This window comes from Danio rerio, chromosome 4 (genome assembly GCF_049306965.1).
Source record: "Danio rerio strain Tuebingen ecotype United States chromosome 4, GRCz12tu, whole genome shotgun sequence".
Taxonomy (NCBI): domain Eukaryota; kingdom Metazoa; phylum Chordata; class Actinopteri; order Cypriniformes; family Danionidae; genus Danio; species Danio rerio.
In genome coordinates this window covers 17741280-17755358 of record NC_133179.1, presented here as the reverse complement: position 1 = coordinate 17755358, position 14079 = coordinate 17741280, and the positions used below count along the sequence as shown (strand labels likewise).

General features: G+C 36.4%; 1 protein-coding gene across 31 annotated transcripts in view; it reads left to right on the top strand.

Moving 5' to 3' along the window:
- The window catches only part of sox5 (SRY-box transcription factor 5), a 234835-nt gene that overhangs the window by 49201 nt on the left and 171555 nt on the right, over positions 1–14079 (top strand). For all 31 annotated transcript variants that reach the window (XM_073946570.1, XM_073946562.1, XM_073946553.1 and 28 more), the window contains one exon: positions 1102–1172. The gene's annotated coding sequence lies outside the window, so the exon portion shown is untranslated. The remainder of the gene's footprint in view (positions 1–1101; positions 1173–14079) is intronic.

Here is a 14079-nt window from a genome sequence, read left to right as displayed (position 1 = left end):
TGACATCAGTGATATAAATATAACATAAAAACCAGTATGGACATTCTTAAAAATTCATAGGTCAAACATACGGTGATTCATTTGATCTTATATAAAAATTTTATGTCTATGTTTCAAATTCTGTAACTTATATCGGAGTAACTTTTTGTGTTACAGATATATTAATGTATATAAAAAAAATAAACGGCATGCTTTCATGCACTTATTAGTAGGGCCAGACGGAATCTGTAGGCATTTTTTGCTATTTCTGCGCAGAACTTTTTGTTAAAAACCTGCGGATTTATACGGAATGATTTTGGGAGTATCAAAACTAAAACCTTTATATATGAACTAAAAAGTAATACATTTTTAACTTGTATTTAATGTTTACATTGCAAATCCAATTAGATCCAGTTTAATTGGTAAACAAATAAATTCTATATAATATATCTACTAAAAGACAGAAAATATTACTTTACAAAACTATTGGATATAAGCTATATGAACATTTTATATTAGTCAATAATTATACTGAAATTATTTTAAAAACTGAATAAATATAAATTTACACACATTTACACAAGTAAATAAACAGAATCAATGATGGGCTAAAAATCTGCGGAATTCTGCAAGCGCAGATTCCGTCTGGGCCTACTTATTGGTTAAGTAAAACAACACGCTGACCTGTACTTATTAAAATGTATCAATCAAAAGGTGTTCCTGCTAAAACTTTATTATATTATATATAAAAGCTAATTAAAATAACTGTCATTGCATTAACAATTGTCAAAGCACTTACAGTACATATCTCTTGCTCTTTTCCTTGTTTGATTGCTCCTATTGTTCTCATTTATTAGTCACATTAGATAAAGACATCTGCTAAATGATACAGTTTACAATAAATGTAAATTTACATGGGTAAAATCTAGTGGTTTGAAGACTAGTGGCAAAATATAAAGATTAAACATGGCAATTAATTAGTATTTGGTGGCTGCACCATGATTCTCAAATAGAGTCTTTTAGTATGTCATCTTTAATTTTCATTTTTGGGGAACTATTTCTTTAATGCTCTCCTCCTCACCTCTTTTTTGTTCACCTTTCTCCTCTGTTTCTCATCCCCAGGGTTCAGCTCCTCACCAATGGGTTTATGGTCTGAAGACGAGCAGCACTCATCTCTTTCACATCCTTTGTAGGTCAGTTCCTATTTTTACTCGTTTTCTTCCCCTATTTTTTTTTGTGCAAGGACACCCATTGTTGTCGCCCGACACAAGCAAAGTCTGTCGTATTGGTAAACAAATCAATTACTCTTTCACAATGGCTGCGATGTGCTCATCAAAGACACATTATCACTCTGTGCCGTATTGTTGTCATCATGACACCTCTAATCATGGTTATCATAGGCTAGTAGTTTCCATGGCTACACTATAGCAGTCAGCCAATGAAGTGCCCTATCCCAGGCCACCACAGCTGCCATCAGCCAATTGTAGCGCCCTAAGAAAGACTTACTACAGTAAGTGCTCAGTTCGGATCTTAACCTTTGAGATTGAGAGCAAAAGGAGTTTTTACAGCTACTGTTACTTTACATTGTTTCTGTTTTCTATATATTACATATTTGAGGGTATTACATAACAAACACTAGAATGCACAAAAATTTTAAATATCTGATCATTTTTAGCAGATAAAAACATGCACATAAGCTTTAATTGAAACTGATTTACTGAGGAAATTCAACTGATGATGGGATAACTAGACTAACCTTTGGACCAATGGACCAAGTGGTTTCCTTGTTTCCATAAACATTAAATTTCTAATATAAGTCAAATTAGTTTACCTCAAAATGACAAATGTCATAATTTATTGACCTTTGTGTCATTCGGTATCTATTCTATTTCTATTTACTTTAATTTTATTGAGTCTTGTAATATGTTCCATAAGAAAATGTCTGGTACATATAAAGAGGAGATTGTTTTCTACAGTCGATTCCAAATCTATTAGAAAATTTTTATTTTCCATATTTTTCAATCTATTTTACACAAATTAAAATATTTTAAATTAAATATGTAATCTCAACTCTCTTCATCTAGTTCTTCAACAATTCAGAAGATAAATTCAAATGTTTTTCTGAAGAGGCTCAATCAATTTTGAGATGGACCGCTTTTACCATTTATGCACATACAGTATAAGCATTGATCACAAACATTGGTTTGTAATGACATGAGGGTTTGTTTGTTTCTTTTATTTATTTATAGTGCACATTTAAAAATAACAATGTTGGCCAAAAAGCTTTTTAAAAAACAACCAACATACAAAATCTATACTTATAACTTAAACAAAATATGTAAAACCAATTAAAATTAATTCATTACAATCAAAAGCAAGAGACAGAAGATGATTTTGTTGAATGAGTCTTTTAAAAAATGATCTGATATGTAAAGGCAGATCATTTCACAGATGAGGGGCCGTGACAGAAAAAACCCTGTCTCCTTTTGATTTTAACCATGATTTGGTAACATCTAGCTGATACAGGTTTTCCGACCTCATTGGCCTCAATGAAGTATGCCAGTTAAGAAGCTCACCAATGTAAGTAGGTGCCAGACCATTCAAACCTTTAAAAACAAATGACAATAACTCGTTTTGAATTCTAAATTGAACTGGGAACCTTTAAATGGAGGATAAAACTGGTGAGAGACTAGAATTTTGTTTTGTTGCAGTTAAAAGCCCAGCGGCTGCATTTTAAGCCAGCTACAGGCGTACAATTGAAGCATGTGAAACTCCTGAATACAGAAGGCCAATCTGGACATAATAAAAAATGTTGATGGTAGTTTTCAACTCCTTAAAAGACAGAAAAGACTTTAGTTTATCAATGTTTCTTAATTGATAGAAACCACTTTTGACGACTGGATTTATTTGCTTGTCAAACTTAGTGTCAAAAATAACTCCAAGACTTTTTGCGTGATTATGGACCTTAGGTTTAAACGAACCTAGTTAATTAATTCTAATGACACAAGGGTGAATAAATGAAGAGGATTTTTCACTGTGGGGTCAATCAGCTCTTTAAATGTTTTTATCTATTTTTGTTTACAGTCTTCTGAAGTCAGAACTCCAGTAACCTATTAAAATTGCACCCTAAAACGTGGTTGCATTTGTTCTCGCAATGAGTTGGTTGGCTTTTTTTCGGTTGAGGAGGTGTAGTGATTATACAGAGAGCAGGGTCATGGTTATCAGAATAAATGGAGAGCAAGAGAAGTAGAAAAAGAGAGAGACTGAGATGGAGAGCGAGGACAGGGCCACAGGGAGGGGGCACAGGGCCAGCTGGAGGGCCAGGCTGTGTGCTTTGTGTGTTTGCAGCAACAATGCAGGGCAGCTGAGAGTTGCCCCATGACCGTTTCTCTGAGGGCAGCCTGTACCCTGTCCACACACACACACACACACACACACACACACACACACACACACACACACACACACACGGGTCACTGCAGAGCTACTCAGCTGCTGATGCAGTCAACTGGAAACAGCCACACTCCTAAAATCAGATTGTTTTTTTTTCTTTCCTGTCAAATACACTCAAGTGCATGCTTCGCAGACCTTCATATTAAATGACATATGGGTTTTCTGTTGACACTGTCCAGGAAAGATAGCCAAGCTCGGAGAATGACAGGAATGTGTGTGTTTTTAAAGGAGCCATAATCATAAATTATTTTATCATTTTATCATCCTTTCCCCTTGAGGTATGCGTATAATGTCATAATCACACTCTAAATCATGGCATTATTATAATTAATTAAAAATTATTACTGGCCACTGGTCAGAAACTGTTTTATACGGTGCCAATGCAGATTCTTACTTGAATATGGCACTTTGGCGTGTATATGTGTATATATAATATCTTCTTTATTAACTTAAAATGTGCTGCTAATACTCTTGAGAAGGAAAAGTTCTGCCTATTCTTTAACTTATTTAATTTATTGGGTCAAGTATTGTTTAAAGGGCACCTATTTTACACCTTTTTCTAAATTTAAGGTAAGTCTTTAATGTCTCCAGAATGTGTCTGTAAAGTTTCAGCTCAAAACACCCATCAGATTATTTTATTTCAGAAGTTTGTAATTTTCAGCTCTGAGCATCTTGTAGCTGTTTTTGTTGCATGTGCCTTTTAATGCTAGTTCTCCCTACCCACCGTTTTCACTTGCCTGGTAGAGTGTGCCTCAATCTCCGCCTTGGCTGTGTCAGATAAACAGCTCAGTGACAGACATGAAGGAAGCAAATGTAACATTTTGTAAAAAATACTACAGTAAGAACCTTCCCAATGATTATTTGATGTATTTGTTGTGGAATTAGTTTAAGCCTTTCGATTAGTCACACACAATGTTGTTACAAAGTTCACACACACTAGCTATGTTTCCATCCAGCTATTTTTATGCACATTTTGGATATGCACATGAAAAACCGTTTGAAAACCGGTTGAAATTTTGAAAATGCGCAAGAAATAAACGCAAAACTAAGTAGGATAAACTTTTTATTCGATAAGAAAAGATTTGCACTTTTACAGAACAAATTCCAGTATGTGCATTAAAAAAGGCCATGTGATTTTGTTATAGGAGATCATGTGATGATAAAAATGTGTGCGAATGGACAAACCAGCTGGCTGAGCACACTGTAAAACATCTAAAACGTTGTTTTTGTCATTCTAAGACGCCTCCGCATCTCATGCCTTCAAATGCCATGACAAACGTGTTCACTGCGTGTCAGGATTGCCGTCTGAGGCGCAAGTCAATAAATGAAGAAAAGATTCACGCAGCTTCTCCTACCGCAGCATATTTAGTTTTTACTGTTGATATTTGGCGCCAGATAATCGTAAAGTAATTGTTTTGTTCCCTTTGACTCGTTAGATGGAAACTCTGCTTTATTTGCACGTCTTTCATTCAATAGGAAACATAGCTACAGACAAGCACACTCATACACACACACACTCTGTGTGCATGTTTAACTTTGCACTGTTTTTGCAAATGTGACAGCATACATGTTAATATCCACTGCTGTATGGATATTGTGTATGTTAATTTGCAAAATAAACCTGATTTAATGTCCACAAACCATGATTGAAGCATCTTCTTTTATAATTGTACTGGCATGAGGCTGTGGTGATCATAAAGACGGAAAGATCGCTGTAATTCATTACAAACATGCACTGATTTAAAAATTATTTAAACTTGTAAAACTCATTCTTGATCACATTTTAAGATGATTGATGATCACATTGCTGAACAGATCTTTTAATCCCAGTTGCTTTGCACACATCCTGTTTTGTTGATATGATTATATGCGTTACTACGGAGACATGTTAATGTGCGGCTGTTTATCAATTTGGTGGGTGTATATATATATATATATATATATATATATATATATATATATATATATATATATATATATATATACACACATGTACATACAAGCTGTATAGACTTCAATTCTAGTTGTCATGTTGTGGTATGGACCAGAAAGTGTTTGGTTATCAACACAGAGGGGAAAAAAAACTCCTACAGTATTGGAAAAAAATAAATCTGATTAAATGATGACCGATTTCTAAATTTATTTCTAAAGGTCTGGAATGTACAGTGTTTTTAAAAATAAACTTATATCTCACGATCTCATCTCTCTTCAAAAGATCCTACTTCCCTTTGAACCTGTATTGTGTAGGTGACGAGTTGACACATTTACACATTGAACAACATCCTGGCTGGACTGAAAGGTCACCAGCCTCTTGATAAAGGTTTATGTTTCTGGGACTGTAGCTTTCTTTGTGTGGTCTAAACAGTGAAATATTGTTGCACAAACGTGTTCAAGCTGTGTGTGGGGCAGGGACGAGTATGCTTGTGTGACCTGTGACCTGTCTTCCTCTCAGCGCGCATCTGAAGGAAGTTCGGCCTGTGTTTAGCCCACACAGACAGGAAATCATGTAGTGCAGAGGGAAGTTGTAGGGCCGTAAAGTTGTTTTAGATGTTGTGACCTTTTTGACCTCCGCTCATGATGCAACGTCCTCCTTTCCTTTATTGGAAAACACAGCTGAAGTGTTTATGTGTTTATCCATAAAGGGAAAGTGACTGTCTAAAGAATGCACCGTATGCATCTGTTTGTCTATGTGTGTATCCTCTTTACTTTTGGAAACACCTGCATGCACTCTAAACACTGGGACTCCTCAGTTTCCCCACTGGCTCATCGCTATGGGGACACACTTGTCCTGCTCTGTAAACAGTTACAGGCATGATGGAGGATGTGGATGAGCTTGTGTTTGGGATGAGAAGAGGTACAACTGTGTTAGTGTATGTGTGTACAGCACACGTCAAGTCTCTAGTTCTATCTATCAAAGTACCTGTTTACTCTGTCATAGACTACATTTACATGGACATCAGTAATTGAATGATTTACCTTAATCTGATAAAGACAATAATATGATTAATAATATGATTAATAATATGATACATGACTTGCTTTTTGTAAGTTCCTTTCATTCAGGAACATTTCATGCATGTCCCTGTAACAAACGAGATATTGGATGCGAGTATGAACTGCTAGCGTGTTGTTTTGGAATTTGATACTGCATGCTGTATAAGAAAAAACCTTCGCATTTCACGATGAAGGTGTCTGTGGTCCTTCACTGACTCGGTAGGTGCAGAGAATAGTGTCAAACAGCCGTGTGTATAGACTATCCTATCACAAAATGTGGCGAAAATCCGACACAACAGACATAGTTTGATTAATGTGTTTACATTTCTGTACTGCCTTTTAATAACTAAAATTGGCATATTTCACAGGTCTTAATTTTATTTCTGTTTAGTTATGACTTTAGTCGGATTAAGGTTATCAAAAATCACTTAATCAGAGTATTGTCTTAATAATATTAAAATCAGATTATTGGTGTCCATGTAAACGCACTCAGTATTTATAAAGTAAATACAAGCAAAGAAATGAAAAACATTAGTGACTGGCATTGTAAAGATCTAAGCTAGGTTTTTTTTTAAAGAAAGTTTTTGGATTCCTGCACTGGAGAGATGATAATGGACATTAGTTTTTGAACAACGTTTTGTAGTCATCTAGAATTTTTTGGAGGTTATGCACAGTACACTTTAAAATGCTGGGCTATTAACCAAATCGGGTAAAATGTGGACAAATCCAATCTTTTGGGCTAAATTTGTACTGGTTGGTTTTGTATATGTTTGTTCCCATGTTGGGTTAAAACAATTAAGCATTTTTAGAGTGTAAGTGACTAAAAATACAAACACTTGCATGTCTGCCCTGCAGGATGAAAGTTGTCAAATATTTAAAAAAACAGTCTGTTATAGGCTTTTTGATTTTGGCCTCTTCCTTATTGAAGTTTAACAATCAAGCAGCAATAAAAGCAATTACGTACAGGTGTCAAAAGCCATAGAAGAACTTTTATGGTTCTCTAAAGAACATTTTAGTGAAATGTTTGTAAATTAATCTTTTTTTCATACCGTGAGGATTTTTTAATCTAAAGAAATTTATTCCAATATATAGAACCTTTTTGTTGGATAAAAAGGTTGTGTGGATGTTCTTTGTAGAACCAAGAAATGTTTTTGACACCAAAGATTCTGTCATTAATAAAGATGAACAAACAGATCAAAATGTGTTTGCTGCTACAACCTAAAGGTTGACTGGTATGGACTGGACTGAATTAAAATGCAGATTTCAGTGCTTCATTTCTCATTGTTGGATCACAGGAGGATTTGAGATGTTTTAAATCAATAACCTGCAAGTAGTATAACTTTTTTTTGTAATTATTGTTAAACCTTAATAACCATGTATACAAATGTGCACTATGTATGGACAGCATGTGCTTTGGGGAACATATCATTCTTACTGTATTTCAAAAGTTTTTAAAGTCTTTCCAATCCCAGACTCGTGCATTTCAGACCTGTGTCATGTAAAACATGTTTTATTGCATGTCTTTATTTCTCTTTAATTTGCACAGTATCAGTGCTTTACACTGTAATATTCTTAGCTCACTCAGAGATTTTGATTGAAAAGAAATAATCATGTGTTGAACTAATGTCACAGTTTGTTTCCCTTTTCAAAGGCTTGAAGAGAACAGCGGTCCCTTTTTTTTCTGAAATGAAGAATGTAAAAAATATTTTAATATATTATGTTAAATATTTAAAAAACACATAAAAGGAAAGGATTCTTGCTTTAAGAATATTGTACCAGTGCTATAGGGAGTCAAATATTGTTTATGTTTTTATTTTCCCAGCTCATTCACAAGAACTTTGGCTAATACTATGTAAGCGCTTTAAGTGGACTTAGAAGACAACAAATGTCCACAACCCAAAGGCAGTGGTTCATTTTTGGATTAACATTCATGTTCAGATATATTTGGTTCTTGTAAGTTATTATGCAGAACTAATCTCAGATACACTAGGATGCAATTTGTCGACAGAACGTTTCATGCGGTTACACTACAATCGTTAAATCATTGACATTAGCTAATTCATTAGATATCATGAATTTATAGCCTGATATACTTCTGGCAGGTATGAAACATGAAATTAATTGTAATTTTGGACAAAAGCAGGTTACAAATCAAATTAATTTGTTTACTGCTACGTTTAATAACTAACTACTATTTATTATTTTTTAATTTGTGCTGTTATGTGTCTGGAAATGAACCAAGATTAAGGATGTTGTGTGTTGCTTATTCACGAAACAAATTAATTAAATAAAATTAGTTTTGTCCTGCTGTCGCGATACAGTGCTACTAAACTTATGAGATCAACTATAGCCAACGCAGATCCAATCAACTCGATTTCAAAAAGTCCTCTTCTCTTTGCGCAATGTTCAGTGAAACACATCATCTGTCATTAGGTGACAGATTGTCCCACACTCCTCTCCCAAATTCCCTTCAGAGCCTCTCTCTCAATATGCCCAGTGCCACCGTATTCCCTGCGTCTCCCTCCCAATAGACCTGCCCCACTCCGGCTCTCTTCAGTACCTGAACTCCCTTACTTTAGCGACGGTCAGGCTAATTGCGGCAAGCGCGTCTGTGAATGTATACGCAGTCATTACTGCTCACAGTGTGTGAAAACAGCAGAGGCCACATAAAGACGCACTCATTATGAAAAATGAGGCTCTTGAGTGAATTACATCGATGCGTTTGTGTGTCTTGTAGGTTGTGGCGTCCCATGCGAGGCGCTGCGATGAAGGCCGTGGGCATGGACGGAGATCCCTAATCAACACGGCAATCGCATTTCCATATAAACAACCAAAAGCTCGTCTACATACAATCCAATTCCTTATGATATGGGCTCGCCGTCAAGGCTTGTAATTGCTTCAGTTCGCCGAGTGTTAGAACAGGGCAGAAGAGGACGAGAGAGGCCTCTGGAGAAATGGAGGAATAGTCCAAGCGAGAGATTTTTCAATGACCTGAGCTCTCCAGCATTCTAGTATCCAAATACGCTAAATCAATGCTCAGTCATACAGCAATAACAAGGCGCCTTTTATTTCCACAGTAATGGTTATGAATAATGTAACTACAACATTTAATATGGCGTAACCTGTTTTTGATGCTCATTAAATGTTTTGGAGAGCATTTTTGTGACTCAGTGACAAGACCTTGAACATAGTACGTTATTTCAGTGCCGGTCAGCAGGATTTTTACTGTTGTCTTTGAAAGACTAAATTCATCGTTTGCTTTGTTTTGGGTTTTTTTTTTTCTTCCAAAGTGCTCATAGAAATCAACTTATGAATCACCAAGGACCATGGTTTCAGCTCTTCTTTAACGTTCTGCTGTAGAAAATGCCAATTATATGTTGAATGTTTGAGTCTTAGTACATCAACAGTATTGTAAATGTTCATTTTTGGTTTAACTATGGATGAACTAAAGCATAAACACACTTCAAAATATATTCCTTTTGTGCCGAACAATGAAATGGGTTTAGAGTGACATGGAAAAATAATATTCTTTACTTTTGAGTGAACAGTTCCTTTTAATACCCCTGCTTCATTCCACATATTGATTGGTTTTCAAGCGCATTCCTCTGCAAATCAGGCAGCGCATATGATCTCTTTTATGAATGCAAGAGTTTTAGATAATGAGAATCATACATAAACATCACCTGATCTATTTATCTCAGGTGAGAGAAAACCCCTCTTTCTCTCTCTCACTCTCTCTCCCCTTGTTCTCCTGCCCCCTCTGGGAATCTTCTCCTCCTGTGGGTTAAAGTAATGTCTAGTCCTTTGGGCTTTCTTCTCCTTGAGATGAACAGAAGGAGAGGAGGAGAACAGGTAGCAGTATTATTCTCGGCTTTTCGCCTGTAATACTGAACCCCGGCCAATTAGGTGGATTAAAACTAACAAAACACCTCCATTAGTGGGAGGTATTGTTACATGCTTGCTGATCATTTAGAAGTAAACTCCTGAGTGCCTCCTGGAATTCTCCCCCGGAATATGTTTCCCTTTCATCTCACAGCCCTTGTGTTCTCAGCAACACAACCAGAACTTCTGTTGGCGCCATGCAGTTTTTTTTTCTCCAAACGGAGATTATAGCCGTGCAATTAAACATTTAATAGCTTGTAGTTTAGGTAGCAATTGTGAAAATCTGGAGTTTTGTCTGTTTACATTACATGCAAGAAAAACATTTCAGGTTTTTGAAGCCGTAGACTGAACTTCAGCTTTGATTCAATAAAGGAACTGCTCAAGGTTTTAAAGAAGCAAACAGGAAAAGGCATCTAGTATTTCATTTTTTAGTGTACTTGAGCATAATACATTACTCTTTAAAAGGGTTTTTTATATATATTTTGTTGCATTGCTTACAATCGAGCGGTGAACCGAGTTAATGTAAGGGATGTGGATTTCAACTATATATAATAAGGAATGAATACCTTGATTTGGCACACTTTCTAACACGCATACCTTAACAACTATGCTTTTGCTGTGCACACAAATAGATTACATGCGGTGGCACTAACCACAACATTTTTTGGCAGCCTGCCCACGTTTATGCTCATCCTGATTTTAACTTTCGTTTTCTTTTTTATGTTGTCATTTGGCTTGAACTTTGTCCTCTACACAATATACAGCAGTAAAGTAAAAGTGAAACTTGATACTATGAGAGAAACACACTGTTTATCATGCTTGCCACTTTAACAAATTATTAAACAATCTAATTGTAATTCCCTGCCACAGAACATGTTTTTTTTTTGGTAATGTCTTTATAGCATATTAGATTTCATCAGAATATTTGTTCTCAGACACCAGCAGTAAACATTTCACATTTATTAATCTTCAAAACACTTTTATTTCAGTGTCTAGACCGGTTTTCAAAACCGCTTACTGCACTAAAGAGCCTCCAGTCTTAACCTTTTGTCCTGCTGCAGCAGTTCAGGGCACATGATCTAAAACTCAAATCCTTTTGGATGTCCCATTTCATCACAGGGTTAGGGAGAAATGTAACAATATTTAAAAAAATGAATCCTCAATTTGTCATGCCAAAACTGATCACACCTGATCGATTTTGATGTGATTGTTCATCCAATTAAAATTTGTCGGGCCGACAATTCCCAAAATTCTGATAAGTAGCCCAAGCGATCTGTCAACAAATGTAGATTTGAGCAACTGCACACCCGTTCACACAGATCTGCGTTTATGCGTGCATGCCCGCCATGTTCACGAGAGAGAGAGAGTGAAAGCGCTAAAAAAAATGCTGAATCAAAACTTTTTAAAATCCTGAATCAATATTGAAGTTACTTTTGTATGCTGGAGGAAGGATGACACCATGGCTGAAGTATTTATTTTAGACAGGTAATGTTTTAAAACAATTTTAGTCATGCAAAGCTGAAGTAGATTTTGTTATTTTACGAATGGGCTATATTCACGGAAGTGTTGTTCAGCTACTGAAATCTTCTGTTGAAAGACTGATGTGATGTGATTTTCAATTTCTTAAGGGACCTTTTACAGCATCCATAATCTAGATTTTTATTTAGTTTAATAACGAAACATAATTAAATAGCGCTTTATATATTAAATATACTTATAATAAGTTTTATATTCACGTTGTGAACAACCTGGGATGCTACTTTGAATGTTTAAAAGTTTAATACTTTGAATATTCGGTCGGAAATAGCATGTACGGCTTAGTAATAAATGTAATTCCTGCACCCTGCCGGCCTAGCACTAAGCATAGTCACTTTAGGACAAAACGCATGAGAGAGTTAGACCAGCGATCCTTGCATACCTAAAATATTGCACATTATGACAAGTTTTGCTTGCTACACAACTGAAACTACAGTTTTTCATTCATAATTGTTGTATCATGAAGTACTATAAAGTTTTCTAACTGGTGGCTGACATGATCTAGTGGGTTGTCTACTGTCTTCTTTATGGTGTGTGTTTGTGATTTCAGGAGGCGTGGCTTTGAACTGCAGGGGGGTCTGTGTTTCAAATACATTATGCTAACAAATAGCATTTTGGCAGATCCCCTACTGCACCTTCAAGAGCACAAGAGCATCATACATATGCCCCATTTAATCATCCCGTATGAGAATGAGCCTTTAGACATGCCAGATACATTGGTGTTTTGTACTAACATTTGTTTTAATGTAGATGTTTTAGTTGCGTTGCTCAATGACTCTCTTCACTTTCCCTTCTGAGCTCTGAAACTGAACATATTGAGAGCTCTCATCAACAATTGAATAGCTGAAAAGGAATTAACCTCTAAGTAGTCCTCTGTACATTTGCAGAGTGTGTGCCCGTATCAAAGAGCATATTTAATAGAGCGCTGTGGCGTGGAGAGCTCCAGCGGAGTGTTAAATAGGCCGAGAGCTGGAAGTGAAGGGCAGAGGTGATATCCTCGCAAAAGGTCTCGAACAGCCAGAGCAAAGCGTCTGTAAACGGCAGGGAGATGTACGCAGATCTAATGGTCACATGTGAACACAATGGGTGCTGGAAGTTTGTTTGTGTCATGCCCAGGAGACCCAGGGTGAGGGATATGGAATGCCTGTGTGCGTATATGCCAGTGTGTGCGTCCCTAGGGTTGGGGGGCCGTGCCGCAATGGTACAGATGGGACAACATATGACACGTGAGGGTGTGGGGACACTGAGGCTCTCTCCGTCCATCTGGACTCCCCTCTGATCCGCCCTGCCTCCCTCTGCTGTGTGTTTGTTTGTGTGTGCATGTGTGTGTGTGTGTGTCTGTTTGTTTGTGTATCTGTGAGTAAAGGCTAGCCATTCGCTCCTACATGGCTGTTTGTTTTGTGCAATCAGAGCTAAAAAGTTGATTAGGGCATTATTCTCTGATGTTTGGCATCACTTGGGCTTGGAATTCAAGTTTTTGATCAAAGTATGGAACTTTGGTGCATAATGACAAATAAGTGGCACCTCAAATTAGATGGCTTTTTGTGAAGACTCATGCTATCACTTTTTGTAAGCTTCTAAGGTTAGACCTACAATTTTGCCCAGGGCTTTAAAATTCATCTGATTCACGTTAGGGAGAAACTAGGGACACATTTAAGAGATTAAAATATTATAGAGATATTATACAGGCATTTATATATATATTGAGGCATGCAGCAAGGTGTCACCTAAAATCAATAACCTTATCAGTCACCAATAGTCTGTGCTCACAATGACAGTGGTGAGAAAGCAGCAGTAAAGAAAGCATCTGATCATAATCCCCTGGTTATGTTTGCAGAATATTTGCCATTCACTGGCATCATGTTGATAAATGAGGTAGTTAAAATGACACTGTTATAACACTTTTATGTTATAACATGTAGTTAAGACTGTAGACCTGACTCTATAGTTTGAATTAATCCCTTTTCTTTGCATGAGACATTGACGTTACACTACTGAAAGGTTCTTCAGCATTATCTTGACCTTTGTATATACATTAATTTAATGTCATTATGTATTGTATATGAGAATGAAGGCTCTGTGGATTCTTTTAATTTCCTGGCTTTCGTATGAAAGTCAGGCTTTAATTGGCAAAGTAGGAAGTCATATTGTAAGACAATTACAACCTGTTCTAGGCCCGGAAGTCTAGGCATGATTAGATGACAAACTCTGCTGGACTGGTAGAGCGCATGTGCA